We start from the raw sequence: 16137 nt of genomic DNA on the forward strand, positions 1-16137 counted from the left end.
TTTTCAAAAAGTACACTATGCACTTAAACCTGTTAGAAGTTATTTTCTTTGTAAGGATGATTCATTGTTAGCAGCAGAAAGGACTACAAAATCACACATAAAACATGGCAACTGCTATAAGCATAGTGACTGCTTCTCTCTTACATGCTTTTGACCCAGTTTATGCAAATGTTGGCTTTAAAGCTCATGGTTATGTTTTAGTGTATTCCATTTTTTTCTCTCTATTCGATATGACTGGATTTATTCAAGTTTTGTTTCCATGTTGATTGGAAAGCTTTAATGTTTGCAGATTATAATACTTTTTTTCATATTTCTCTAATTTCTCAACTGATTTTTCTTAATTTTTGAATCTGAAAAATTCAGATTCAGGGAAAAACATACGTTCTAAGGATTACTGAAAAAGAATTCCTATGTAAAGTGCTACCTGACTCCAAGGATGGAAAGTGTTCTCTTACGTCTTCTTCTAGAAGTCATATAGTATTATAATTTGAAATTAGGCTTATAATCCATTTTTTTAAGTAACAAATTTATTTTATTTTTTCATTTTTTATAAATTTTTACTTTTTACTGAAGTACAGTTGATTTACAATGCATCAGGTGTACAGCAAAGTGATTCAGTTATACATATATATGTATTCTTTTTTTTAGATTTTTTAAAAATTATAACTTATAACATAGTTCCTGTGCTATATAGTAGGTTCTTGCTCTTTATCTGTTTTGTATATAGTAGTGAGTATCTGTTAATCACAAATTCCAAATTTATTCCTCCCCCCTCTTTCCCTTTTGGTAACCGTAAGTTTGTTTTCTATGTCTGTGAGTCTGTGTCTGTTTCTGTTTTGTAAATAAATCCATTTGTATCATATTTTTTAGATTCCACATGTAAATGATATCATATGATATTTGTTTTTATCTGTCTGACTTACTTCACTTAGTATGATAACCTCTAGGTCCATCCATGTTTCTGCAAATGGTTTTATTTCATTCTTTTTTATGGCTGAGTAATATTCCATTTGTGTGTGTGTGTGTGTGTGTGTGTGTGTGTGTGTGTGTACACACCCCATCTTCTTTATCCAGTCATCTGTTGATGGACATTTAGGTTGCTTCCATGTCTTGGCTATTGGATATAGTGCTGCTATGAACATTGGGGTGCATGTGTCTTTTCGAGTTAGTTTTTTCTGAGTATATACCTGAGAGTGGGATTTCTGGATCATATGATAACTCTATTTTTAGATTTTTAAGAACCTTCATACCATTCTCCATTTTGGCTGCACCAATTTACATTCCTACCAACAGTATAGGAAGGTTCTCTTTTCTCAGCACCCTCTCTAGCATCTATTATTTGTAGACTTTTTTGATAGTGGCCATTCTGACTGGTGTAAGGTAATACCTTATTGTGGTTCTGATTTGCATTTCTCTAATAATTAACAATTTTGAGCATTTTTTCATGTACCTATTGGCCATCTGTGTGTCTTCTTTGGAGAAAGTCTATTTAGATCTTCTGCTCATTTTTTGATTTTTTTTTTGATATTGAGTTGTATGAACTATTTGTATATTTTGGGAATTAATCTGTTGTCCGTATCATAGTTTGCAAATATTTTCTCCCATTCCATACATTGTCTTTTCATTTTGTTTATGGTTTTCTTTTCTGTGCAAAAGATTTTTTTTCTTTTGTTTCCATTACTGTAGGCAATGGATCCAAAAAAATATTGCTATAATTTATGTCAGACTGTCCTGCCTACATTTTCCTCTAGAAGTTTGATAGTACCCATTTTTACATTTGGGTCTTTAATTCATTTTGAGTTAATTTTTGTATATGGTGTTAGAGAACGCTCCAGTTTCATTCTTTTTCATGTAACTGCACTTACTAAAGAGACTGTCTTTTCTTCATTTTATATTCTTGCCTCCTTTGTTGTAGATTAATTGACCATAAGTGAATGGGTTTATTTCTGGCCTTTCTGCCCTGTTCCACTGATCTATGTGTCTGTTTTTGTACCAGTCCCATGCTCTTTTGATCACTGTAGCTTTGTACTATAGTCTGTAGGCAGGGAGTGTGATTCCTCCAGCTCTGTTCTTTCTCGAGATTGTTTTGGCTATGCAGAGTCTTTTGTGTTTATATACAAATGTTTAATTTTTTTGTTCTAGTTCTGTGAAAAATGCCATTGGTAATTTGATAGGGATTGCACTGAATCTGTCGATTGCATTAGACAGTATGGTCATTTTTAACAATATTGATTCTTCCAGTCCAAACACTCTATCTTTGCATCTATCTGTGGCATCTTTAATTTCTTTCATCAGTGTCTTATAGTTATCAGAGTACAGGTCTTTTGCCTCCTTAGTTAGGTTTATTCCTAGGTATTTTATTCTTTTTGGTGCGATGGTAAATGGGATTGTTTCCTTGATTTCTTTTTCTGATATTTCATTGTTAGTGTATAGACATGCAACAGATTTATGTATATTAATTTTACATCCTGCAACTTTACCAAATGCATTGATGAGCTTTTGTAGTTTTCTGGTGAAATCGTTAGGATGTTCTGTGTATCTGCAAACAGTGACGGTTTTACTTCTGCAATTTAGATTCCTTTTATTTTCTTCTCTGATTGCTCTGACTTCCAAAACTATGTTGAATAAAATTGAAAGAGTGAACAATCCTTGAACAAATTATTATACAGTTTTGGAAGTCAAAGTCCAATATGGGTCTCACTGGGCTAACCTCTAAGTTTTATTAGGGTTTCATTCCTTTGTGGAGGCTGTAGAGGAGAATCCATTTTCTTACCTTTTCTAGCTTCTGGAGGCTGCCCACCTTCCTTGGTTGATGGCCTCCTTCTAGTTCAAAACCACCTGTAGCCAGTGGAGTCTTTCTCACATTGCATCATTCTGATGTTGACTCCTCCCCTTCCATCTGTACATTTAAGGGCCCTTGTGATTTCACTAGCCTGACCCAGATAATCCAAGATAATCTCCTTATTTTAAAGTCAGCAGATAATTAAGCTAATTTTAAGTTAGTAATTGAATTAATTTTATGTGTAGCATGAGACAAGGGTTGGTATTCATTTCTTTCTATGCTAATATCCAAAATTTCAGTACCATCTATATACATAAAGTAAAACCTATGCAAATCTTAAATTCTTTTATTTTCTCACTGAATTACCATGATACCTTTTCTTTAAAAAATACTTTCTTTTGAAGTATAGTCAATTTACAGTGTTGTGTCAGTTTCTGTTGTACAACATAATGCTTTGTTCACACATGAGCATACGTATATTCCTTTTCATATCCTTTTTTAACAGTAAGTTTCTACAAGATATTGAACATGCTTCCCTGTGCTATACAGTATGAACTTGTTGTTTATCTATTTTATATATATTAGTATCTGCAAATCTCAAACTTTCTTGAAAATCAATTGTCAATCAAATGTCAATGTGGATTGATTTTAGGATTATTTTTTCTATTCCACTAACCTATGGGTTTATCATATCACTAATTCTATACTCTCTTAATTACTACAGCTTTAAAGGAAGTTTTGAAATTAGGTAGTTTAAGTCCTTCAATTCTTGTTTTCCTTTTAAAATTGTTCTGGTATTCTAAATTGAATTTTTGTATAAATTTTAGAATCAGTTTGTAAATTTCACAAAAAATATTCAGTTTTTATTGGTGTTGAATTTTACTAACAGATCAATTTTCTGAGGATTGATTCCTTATTAGTATTGAGTCTTGCAATTGATGAACATGGCTTATCTCTTCATTTAGGTCTTTGTCAGTTTCTCTCAGCAGAGTTCTTTACTGTTCAGTGAAAAGGTTTTTTACAACCATTGTTAAATATATTTCTAAGCATTTTATACTTTTGATGCCAATGTAAAACAGATGGCTTAAAATTTTATTTTATAATTATTTGATTCTTATACATGGAAGCAATTAATTTTTATATATTAAACATATCATGTGACTTGTCAAATTTATATATTAGCTCTGGTAGAGTTTTTTTTTTAAAAAAGAAATATATATATATATTCCTTAAGATTTTCTTTCTGTATGACTATCATCTACACATAGTCAAGATTTACTTCCTACTTTCCAACTGTTATAGCTTTTCTTTCTTTTTTCTTGCATTATTAGGGACTAGACCCTCTAGACCCTTGAATAGGAAGAGTGATACAATACATCTTTGCCTTGTTCAAAATATTTGGGGAAGGAGAGTGTTTAATAACCATTATTGTGTATTTTATAAATGTCCTTTATCAGATTGTAGAAGCTCCCTTCTTTTCCTTGTTTACTTAGAAGATTAATCATAAATATATGTGAAATTTTTCAAATATTTTTTCTGCATTCCCTGACTTCTGGCTTGAATGTTTTCTGATAAAAACTCCACACTTGTTTGCATCAGTGTTCCTTTTACATAATGTGACATTTTTCTCTTATTTAAAATTTTTATGTTTATAATTGGCTTTCAGCAGTTTGACTATGGGGAACCTTGGCATGTCTTTTTTCGTGTTCATTCTGATAAGGCTTGGCTAAGCTTTCTGAAGCTGTACATTTATTCCATTATTTCTTAAAATATTTATTTATGCTACATTCTCCCTTTTAATGCCTTCAGGGTCCAAAAACACTCAAAGGTTAGACCTTTGGGAAATTGTTCCATAGGTTTCTAAGGCTTCTTCAATTTTAAAATATTTTTGTTCTTTCTTCTTCTAGTTGCATTATTTCTATTGATTTATATTCAAATTCTCTGTTTCTCCTGTGCCATTTCATTTTCTTTTTATTCAGACCATCATTAATTTTCCTTCAGGTATTGTAATTTTTAGTTTAAAAATGTTTGATATAGTTTGTTTTCATGTTTAGATGCACATTTTCCTGATAAAAATTTCTGTGTTTTATTCATCATCAGTGCATTTGCTTTTCCATCATGAAACATAGTTATATAATCTGTTTTAAAGTTCTTGTTTGATCATTTCAGCATCTGGATCATCTCTCAGTTGAGATCTGTTATTTGTCTTTTTTCTTGAGGATGGTTGCTTTCTCCTGGATAGTCACAATTTGGTGGTTTTTTGTTTTTTGGTATCCTAGACATTGTGAATGCATGTAGTAGAGACAGTTGATTCATTTATATTCCTCTAAAGCTAAATAGTTTTTTTTTAATCATATGTCCATCATCTCCTTCATTTATCAAGGCTTTTATTTTAAAAAGAAAAGAAACATGAGGACAAAATACTCAAACTTCCTTGAATATCTTACTACTGAATCCTTTATACCCAGGAGAAATGTATGGGGCATCTGTGAAGGCTAGAACAATTTCGTTATTTCTTCTCCACCAAAAAAGTGGGTATTTTGTGCCAGATATTATCCAGATGGAGTGTTCTCACGCTAAGTGGCTAAGTGGTGTAGAGTAGAACAAAGCTTTTTTTTTTAAAATTCTTGTTTTAGAATAAATTAAATAATGAATAGAATTTTTTTAAAGCAATGAAATTTTGTATCAATATATCTTAGCTCATTTTGTATGACTTTTGTCCATCTGTGAAGAGGAAGGAGGGTGGAGGAGCAGTTACTTCTGCATGCTTTATTTCACACCCATGTGCTGCTGTGTTTGGAAGGGCACCCATTATGTACTAGGAGCTCCACGAATACTTGCTGAATATAAAAGTGAATGTATAGGGGGTAATAGAGGCACAAGGAAATTTCCTGTCTACCCCCTTCCTTACTCCTCCCCATCTCCTTTTCACTGCACATAAACAGTGTTATTTCCCATAAGGTAGTTTCAGCACAAGAGTAATAGTTTAGTGTTGCTTCTTAAACTTTACCAACATGAATTTTCCCCTTGGTTGCAAATGATGTTATAATTTCTTATGTCAACCTGGTGGAGGTGAATGCTGTAGTGAAATGAGAGAAATGATTATGTTTTTAATTCCACAAGCACATGTACTGAGATACCTTTTATACCATATCATTGTCTTCCCCAGGGCTTATAAATGATTAATTTAAAATAGTTCTCCAAATGGTTACTATTTATTAACACTGATCAAGAAAGATAACATAACTAATATTATATAATAAAATGTAATATAATATAATATAATATAATATAATATAATATATATACACATCAAGGAAATATGTGTATATGTGCATACATATGTATGTATGTGACTGTATATGTATTTATATATACATAGTATGTGTGTGTATATCTATCTGGGTTTGTATATACGTATCCTATCTAATCATATTTTTCACAATGTACGTTTGTTGATACAGTGTTCTTTTAGATCACAGCTTGCTTTATTTGCTTTCAATTATGATAAACCTTTAGAGCCTTCCCTTTTCCACCAACTAAAGTAATTATGTCCTCTCTGAAACAGAATAAGTGTCATTTACTGTTGCCTTTTTTAAAATGACAACTTTAAAATTGTTTTCATTTGCTATTGTTAAATACACATTTCTTCTTGGAAAAAGGAGATGTGTCATGACTAAACTGCCTTAATTGGGAAGAAAGAGAGAAAGAGACAGAGGAGCACTGTGGGTTTAAGGTGTTCTAATGATTTGGTTCACATAACCCTTATGAAAAATGAAAACTGCTCATTTTTCTCTGACTTCCTGTATTATGCATCAGGTGTGGCTCCTGGAACCAATCTCAAGAAACAATTTGTCACTGTGTATAATTCCTATGCAGCATAGCAAAATCAAACAATTCGTTATGTTGGTTTTCAGAAACAGAAAAATAAAAATAGTCAAAGCTCTCCTTCCATTTCCACCTCGGTAAGGAAATCAGTGTTCCCTCTTCATTCAAGCTGGAAATGAATTAACTCTTCCTGGACACAAATAAGGACATGTGTATCTGTTCTTGCTCTATTGCCTTCTGGCTACTTGTACTAGCGCTGGAGAGTCTTACTCATTTAGGGATCACAACTTGGACAATAAGAAGTCATCATCATCAATTTTTAAAAATACCTTGAATGTACAGAATTCTTATGGCACCCCAAGTTTGATTGCATCGCTTCTATGACTTAAATCAGATTGTTCTAATTATAATCTAGTTATAAAAGCAGTTTTGTCATCCTTATAAAGAGTCTAAAATATAAATGTCAAGTGAAAACAAACAGACAAACAAACAACATCCTCTGTAGTCTCACATTCACTGTTAAGGAGAGCAGCAGTGGGCAAGACAGCCCTAGCAGGGTACGTATAAAGACCAAAGACACAATGTCCAGGCTGTCGAGAGCCTTTGAGGGTTTATGGAGGCTGGGCTGGCAGGCGCTGGAGCAGGAGGTTTTGGTGACTGGGCCCTGGGAGACCTGAGCTCTGTCCTACAGCGCACCTCTGAGTGATTCCCCCCAGGGCCAGAACCGGCATCCTTATTACCGCCATCAGCGCTTCTGCAGAGCGCTGCTGAGTCCCGAGGGTTGAGTGTAAGTTGAGTGGAGGAAGTTAGTCTTGCCAGGAGTGGAAAAACACAGCCTTAGCCCTACCGTTAGCCTTGCAATTCTTTCTAGCAACTTTGTATTGCAATAAAATGTCACTTGTAATTTTTCATGACTATTAACAGTTTTGTTTTGTGTTATAGTAATATAATAAAATAAATTTACATGAAGTGACTTATTAAGTAAGTATCTTACTCAGGGATATTTGACTTGTTCCTAATTTTTGATACAAAAGAATATTGAGACCAACATTTATCTGAATTACTATTAAATCAAGATAGATTACTAGCAGTTAAATTACCAAGTTTATTTTTTATTTCTTTATACATATTGCTAGATTTACACTCGTACCCTGTAGATATTAGCAACCTGATCTACTGTACCCTAGGCAATATTAATATCACTTGACAATAGCTTCTGATTGTTAAATGAAAATGAATTTTTATCATTGCACTTATCTGACTACCTTCCCTTATTAATGAGGATAAATATTTTTCCCCATTTTAACAATTATTTTTAATATTTAAATATATTGTCTGTTCATGTAATACTGCTGTTTTTCAAATGGAGATTTCAGTGTTTTCCTTGTTGATTGATAAGATTTTTACATATTAAGAGTGATCATCAAAAATAAATTCAAAAAAAGGGTATTCATCATTTCTCTTGTAGTTGTGAATAACTTTTTACAAACTGGCTTTTGTTCGTTTCTTTTGTTTGGTTTTTGATAATTCTTGATTTGCAGAAATTTTGTCTTTTATGCTTGCATGTCTATTGACTTTTTTGTGGTTTTTTTCCCCTATTGATTAATTCTTAAAAGGCTATCCAATTTAGATTACAACACCCTTATTGTCTTCTAGTTCCATTTTATTTCGTTTAACGTTCTAATCTGCTTCTAGTTGACTTTGTTTCATCTATCACAAGTAGTTAATTATTCTTGCATCGTGTACGGGTTGTGGTAGTAATAGTAGTCTAAGAATAATAATAGTGGTAGTCAATGTGTACTTGCTACGTTCAAAACATACTACTCTGTGAATTACTTGTGTTACGTCATTGAGTCCACCAACCCAATGGGAAGCTTATTATTACTATTTTACAAATGAGGAAATTGGGCTTACAATAGCTAGAACCACATGCTGCAAGAAGTAAGAATGAAAAGTCAATTTGTAGTCTTTCTCATTCTCCTAATGGCCCTGTTTTATATGAGGCATTTTGAACATACACACACACATACCCACACACATCAGTGAGTAAATACTTATTAGGCAACAAATGAATATTTTTAGAGCATAGGCTTCTGAAATTAGAACCAGTCAAGCAACTGGCATGTGGCATCTATGCAGATGGATCACAGCAGCCTGTCACCAGCTGTGCATGTCAGACACTTAAGCAAGTTTGACACTTGTGAGACAGATGGTGAAAAAGACAATTATAAGTATATATTCTGGATTTTTTTTAGCTGCCGTAATACTGTCTATTTTGTCAGTGCAACAATTGGCATGTCTTGCTTGTCATTCATCTTAAAAATATATGTATATATATGTGGATATTATATACAATCCTACCTTAATTTTGTGTTCACCTTTCAGGATGGTTCAAAGTCTATGTACTTAAAAGATAACTGTCCAGGTAATTTATATCTGTTCTGACAACCTCACCGTCCGCCTTGCTAGGCTGTACAATACTGAGGAACTGATGGATTCCAGTCGGCCTCTAAAAGGAGAGATGGAAGTGTTATGGTGCATTAAAACAGTGTGAGTTTTGTGTCGGGAAAACTTAAAATCATATCGTAGCTCTGCCATTACCTAGCTGTGGAAATACAAGCAAATGACTTAAATTCTTTGCACCTTAGCTTTCTTATAAATTCAAAATAAATAATAATAATATCTGTAGTGTTGATGACTATGAAAATATGAATTATGGCACTGATAACAGTGATAATAAAATAGTGAACACGTTATATATGTATATATAAATTATGTCTATATTGGCATGTATGTAAGTTATGGCCAGCACTATGCTGATTGCTAGGTTCTGGGCTAAGTGTTTCAAATATACTATCTCCTGTAACATTCTAAGCTATTCTTCAAGGTGAGTACTCTAAACATCCTCATTTTATAGATGAAGAAATTGTAGTTCATCATACCTTAAAATCACATTCAAGATTATGTGGGTGCTTAGCTGAGAAACCAGAATTCAAACTCTGGTCTGAAAAAAAGAAAGCTAAATTCTTCAGCCTTCCATAGATTGTTTATGTTTTTGCCACACACTCAACATGATTTATTCCTGTTTAGTAGCTGCCACCATTCCTTATATTTTTTGGCATTTTTCTTCCCTTAACGTGTGATTCAAAATTTCTAACAGAACCAGTGATGACCAAAGGCCTAAGAAGACAAGTAAAAAGTATTTATCATTGCATAGATTTTAATTTTATTTATTCACGACAAACACAAGTGTGTTTAAAACAAGAAAGAACATACAGAAAGTGATTTAAAATTTTCTGGACCCTTAGGTAAGACTTCTTATAATATTCTATAAAGTCTCCATATTTATATCATAAATAAGTTTGACTTGTGATTCTAGTGGCCCCACAAAGTCCTTGAAAAAAAAAATAGCAACATTTACCAAAAAGAAATAACCATCTTGATTACATTTCAACTAGAAGCATTATTGACAAAAATTAATTTTTTTCTATGTTAAACCCATACAGAAAATTGTACAATGGAGAAAATACCTTTGCAGAATGAATTAAAATAGTATGAGCAACTATGTGTAGATAAATAGCTTATTTTCTCCAGTACATTTAATTTATGTCGTAGAGTGTGGGGTTACCTTGCCACAATCTGCAACACTCTCTGTACAGGATTTTGCTCCTAAAAGCTGGCAGCGTCCAGGAGTGCGGGTTCTTAACATCTCTAGTTAGAAAGGAAAACCACAGGGATATGGCAAACTTTGCAGTAACCTCTGTCCAGGAACGAATATTAACTTTTCTGGGTTATGGACTACAGAGGACATAAACATACGGGAAACCCATTTCTGAACATGGACATTCTATGTTTGTGTGTGTTACAGGGGCCTCTCTGACAAAACTAGTTGCAATTTCTCATGTTTTCAGATGTCACAAGCCCTTAGTTTTAAACTTTACTCTGCTCTATCAACCACAACCTAATTGCAGAATCATAAAATTTATGAACTGATTATTCCATTCCTCATTAGGAGTTACTCCTTTTAAAGTTTTATGGTTCATTTTATAGTTTTATGGTGTCAAATTACCACACATGTTCTGATAGAACTGAAATTTTTGCACTAGGGCCATCATCCTCCAAATTTTCTATAACTTTCACACATGGAAATATCTTTGTCATCAAATGTCCAGGGTTGCTTTTTTTTTTTAATTAAAATAGGCAGATTAAGGTTATTATTAATGAGTCCTTGAAAATGCCCCCTACCGATGAGTGAATAACAAAATTTCATTGTTGTATGGGGTGTATTTGTTCATAAACTCATGGTTGTAATTCGCTATGTGTTATTCTTAGTACAAATTTTTGAGGTTGTTGCTGACATCATTGTAACTATTTGGCACAATGTGAAATTGTGGACTTTTGTATTAAATTCACGTTGGATCAGCAATTTGTATAATTGCGATTTCTTCTAGATTCAAAACTTTAGCATCCAAACTTCTACTTCATCTAGTCAGATTCTAAAATTAATTTGTTTACTAATAACTTTTTTCTGATAATGAATATAATATGCACTGTGTTCTGGTCTAATGCATATATGCCATATATGTGTATATATATATATATGCTGATTATTTCTAATATTTCATAAAAAGGTATTTTCTTTCCATTCTCACTGTCTCTATTTGGTTGAGTATCTAGTTTTTTCACACTTTTCATCCAGTAACCTCTACTCCATCTTGATTAGTTATCTAATGCTGTGTAATAAGTTACCTGTAAATCTTAGCAAATTAAAACAACACTGTTTTATTAGTGCACAATTTCATGGGCTGGGAACCAGTGAGCAGTAGAGCTGGGCGCCTCTGGCACGTGGTGTCCGTAAGGTTGTAGTAAAGCTGTCAGCCAGGGCTGTTGTCTCATCTGAAGGCTCAGCTGGTGGAGGATTCCCTCTCAATCTCATTCACGTGGCGCTTTTCAGGTCTCAGTGTTTTCCTGGCTATTTGTCGGTGACTTCTGTTTCTCGCACATGGGCCTCTCCAAAGGCTGCCTGTCATGACATGACAACTGACTTCTCTAGAGTAAGCGATCCAATAAAAAGTAGGTGAACCCAAAATTGCAGCTGCAGTGATTGTATAAGCTAATCTCAGAAATGACACACCATCACTCCTGCTGTATTCCTGTTCACTAGAAATGAGTCACTAAATTGAGACCACTCTCAAGAGGAAATCTAACGTCCATCTCTTGAAGGGAGGCATATTAATGTGTTCATAGGCACATTTTTAAAAGCACCACACCCATGCTGTGTTACACTCACAGTCATCGTTCGTAAATGCTACTAGGTCGAACATTTCAATGTAAATTATTTTCCTAGTATAATATCACAACTTACCTGTATTCAGCCTATGCCTGGAAAAGCTATATGTCTACCAAAGTAAAGAAGAAAAATAACTTTAATTTCGTATTTCTGATGCAATTAGATCTGTGCAAATAGAATAATCATCCACCAACTTGTTCAAATACAGTATCATAGCAGGGAAAGCACAAACTGCTTCTGGGGGAGTTTCCATTCTTGCACTATGTAGTAATGACAGCTTATATTTATTTCCTTCTTATTATCTGCTGGTCACTGTCCCAAACACTTTGGGTACTTTATTTCACTTAATTCTCAAATCAGCCCTAAGTAAGTGGTATCATATTCCTTATTTTACATATAAGAAAACCTAGACCTAAAAGAGTTCAGTAAATTACCCAACGTCTTACCTAATAAGGAGAGATACAAGGACTAAAGTACAGTCTGGTCTCTTAACCAGCAAGTCCTTCTTGACTGTTACCAAAGGGATGTGCCCATGGTTTGAAACTTCTCCATACATCAGTAGAAGAGCTTTCTCCTACTACCACTAGACTTGTGTAACTCTTGACTAACTTGTGTAGATTGTAGGTAGATCCATAAGTTGTTCTGTAGTCCATCCAAGTAGCTCAACTGATTTAAGCGCTCTTTTAAAAACCACAGTGTTAGTAAATTTAAGAAAGAGGTTTATTGGGCTAGGGGACTAAATATAAAGCATAAAAATGAGTAACTAGCCCTGGCAACAGGGAAAGAGGAGTGGGGAAGGTACCACGAAGGCCAGAAGAAAGAAAACATTTTTCAAGGTTGGTGACCATCTGAAGATAAATGCGTTAGCTCAGTGGAATTTCTTTCTTAACCTGGTTTTGGGAAATTGGCCACTTTTGCATACAGATTTAGGTTGTAAACATCAAATGAATATGGAAAACATAAATGGGAGACTCTTGTTTGCGTCTTTCCTTATTTACATGAGTGGTACATTTCACATCAGCTCTAAATTCTTTGATCTCAGAAATACTTGTTCATGTCTTGCAAGCTGAGTCTGAGAATTAAGCAACTTGCTCAATGGTTTCTTAGCTAAGAAGTAGCAGATTCAGAAAAAAAAAAACAACACTTTGTCTAACTTCAAAGTCAAAGCTGTTTCACTATATCAAACTGTCTTTCTAAAAATAAAGTAAAAAGATAGTTGTATTCTCTCTGAGAAGCAGGATGGACTTGGACCCAAAACTTGATTCAGTTGTCAAGACAAATGATGCCACACATGCAACAAAAAGATATGAAGAGCTTTCTTACTTGTATGATGAGGCGTTCATGGGAGAGCAGGACTGGCCTCCAAAGCTAGTCTGAATGTAGCCTGAGAGAGCAGGGAAAGAAGGCTGGCCTGGAGTGTTTGTGGTGTTTAGGGAGAAGGGATGCAGTAAGAGTTCCCACACTGGCATGGGCTTGTGTGAGCTTCAGCTTCCACAGGCGCTAAAGGAGGGAGCACCCAGGGTTTCTCATCAACTTGCCAAGATGTTCCGCAAAAAGGGAAGACGGGAACATGAAGCTTCAAAGATGGCAGCGCTCAAACATCAAAAAATGGAATCAGACTCTATTGCTATTCACTCTGATGTCTGATTGATGACTAATATGAACCATTTACTATTTAATTGAGTATGAGCTTGTGCAAATGAGGCATACAGCCAGAGCCAGGAAGGGAGATGAAGCTTCTGTTGAATGTCTGTGCAAGAGCCCAGCGTCTTGGACTCTGGGAAGTGAAGTGAGTCACTATTGATAATACGTGGAAATCCAAAGACATTAAAGAGTGTCTTGATGAGGACTTACGTTGTGACTTTAATGTGCACAGAGATATATGTAACATTGATGTATATTCTGAGTGTCTATAAGGCAAGAAATTCCTAGAATTCTTTACCCCAAAGTGCACATCCTTGGGCACATTATATTGATGCTGTTGGCCAGACCAGACAGCAAGATTATTGGCAATGACCCAAGAGTCAGAAAAAATGTGCAGATGTGTCTGACTGTTGGCCGGGGGTTCAGTGGTAAGATGCTTCCCTGAAATTTGACCAGTTGTGCTGACCCTTGTGTTTGTCCTTTCTCAGGGTCATCCTGGGTAAGCAACACAAAGTAGCAGCTTCCCAGTGAGTGTGGTGGTGATGGCATCAGTGAAGTGTATGAATGCTCATTCCTGCTCACTCAGTTTGTCCCAAGAGGCTACCCAGGCAGACCAGGGGCTGAGGAGAGCGGTGGCTTCCTCTGGATCGTATGGGGACCTCCATGGGTGGGACCACAGCATTACGACTGTAGTTTCCCACCAAATCACTATTCTTTCCACATTAAAGAATGGTCTAAATTGGGCTGCTAAATGGAGGATTAGTGGAAATGATCATCCCTTTTCCTAATGGGTCTTGTGTAACAGGTTTCATTCCTTGAAAGTCCTATTTCACTTTGTGTTGGGTTGCATCCAGTATTTTAATGGAGAGCAAGGGGGTAGGTCTGTGGAGTCTGATTGTGTCTAGTCCATCTGTAAGTTGCCAAAAGATTAATTTAATTTTAATTTATTACTCATTGCATAACACTGTCTACATCCACTATGCGTTATTTTAGGGCTCCGGATGTTACAGTTCATGGGAATTTAGGCAAGGCAATATTTCCAGTGGTTAAGGTGAGGCATACTTGTTTGTCCTCTATTTTATATTCAGTAATTCCCCTGAGATTGTAGGTAGTACTTTGTTTAAATTTAGTGGAATCTCACTATAACTGTAATCTGTGCCCAGTAATGATTAAGGCCATGAAGTTTTTCCAGTTGTTGCATTTTGGCAGATGTTGAAGTTAATTCAGGATCTGTTTTGCAGGTGTGCACAAGCCAATCATTCCCCTTTCATATTTTTGTTGTATAAGTTATTTTTAGTAAATTTTGGATTTCTAATTCAAATTGTGGACCTGTTTCAATTTTTTTAAAATTTTTCTCTTTTGTCTGTAGGTTTTTCTTCTTTCTCTCTCTTTTCTCTCTTTTTGGTGGTTACTGGATGAATTTTGAGGAGACTCCTTCTACCTCGCTATTATGTATAAATTTCTTCCTCCAGAGAGCCTCCAAGTAGCATCATCAGGTTGAAGGGTCTCCTCTGTGGACATGTTTAACCCATTGGTTGTGCCCCAGGGTTGCGTCAGTGTTTCTGGGTAAGGATGTTTCCTGGAATTAGAGGTGTAGGCAGCACTAGCAGCAAAAGCATTTTGTAGAGTCCCAATGAGACATCTGCCTTTAAGGGGAGCGTAGGTCTAGGTAATTCAAATCTTCACGTCATTTCTCTTCAAACAGCGCTCTTCCTCCTTCATGTGAACGACCGTGCAGTGGGTCTGTATGTTGGACAGAGCACTCTACGAAACCGCTGTCTCGTGAGACATGTAACCAGTTGGTCACAGAAGAGGTGTTCTTCCTTAGAGTCTTGTGTCAGTCACGATTGATGTTGAAATCAAGACACATGATTCAACCTAAGACACATAGATTTGTTTGGGAATAGACACAAGTTCCAGAGCCACAAGAAAGAGGATCCAATCCCATACTCTTGTCCCTAAATGTCAAGTATTAAAACTTCCAACTTGGGGGACAGGGTAGAGCTCAGTGGTAGGGTGCCTGCTTAGCATGCCCGAGGTCCTGGGTTCAAACCCCAGTGCCTCCATTAAATAAACAAATAAACAACCCCCCCACCCCCAAATAAAACAAATACCCAAAACACTAAAAAGATGATTTAAAAAATCTTCCAACTTAGGCCAGTTAAATTTATAAGAGAGGCTTGGTAGAACCGAGCAAATGCAGCACGAGGTAAGATGGCTCCAAGTGCATGGTCACCAGTAGGCAGCAGAACCCATCAGCAGGTGGTGACGGCCACTGTCCAGACAGTCCTTCTCATGGTGCCCATTGTTGTGGTTGCTGTGAAGACAGAGCATTGGCCTCCACTCAAAATTTGCTTTCAAAAATCAGCTGCCAAAGTGGATGGGCACCCCTCCTTGCCCCTGACACACACACACGTGTACACACACACACACACACACACACACCCAAGAGAATACAAAAGGGTTAATTACTTATATGATGGAGATTTCTAGATACAGCAAGGGATACCTCCAAAGCTGGTCCAAAATGACTTGAGAAAGTAGAGACAGGTGACTGGTTTAGGATTTCTATGGTGTGTAAGGTGTGGGGCCA

The sequence above is a fragment of the Camelus dromedarius genome, chromosome 21 (assembly GCF_036321535.1).
Source record: "Camelus dromedarius isolate mCamDro1 chromosome 21, mCamDro1.pat, whole genome shotgun sequence".
NCBI classification, from domain to species: Eukaryota; Metazoa; Chordata; class Mammalia; order Artiodactyla; family Camelidae; genus Camelus; species Camelus dromedarius.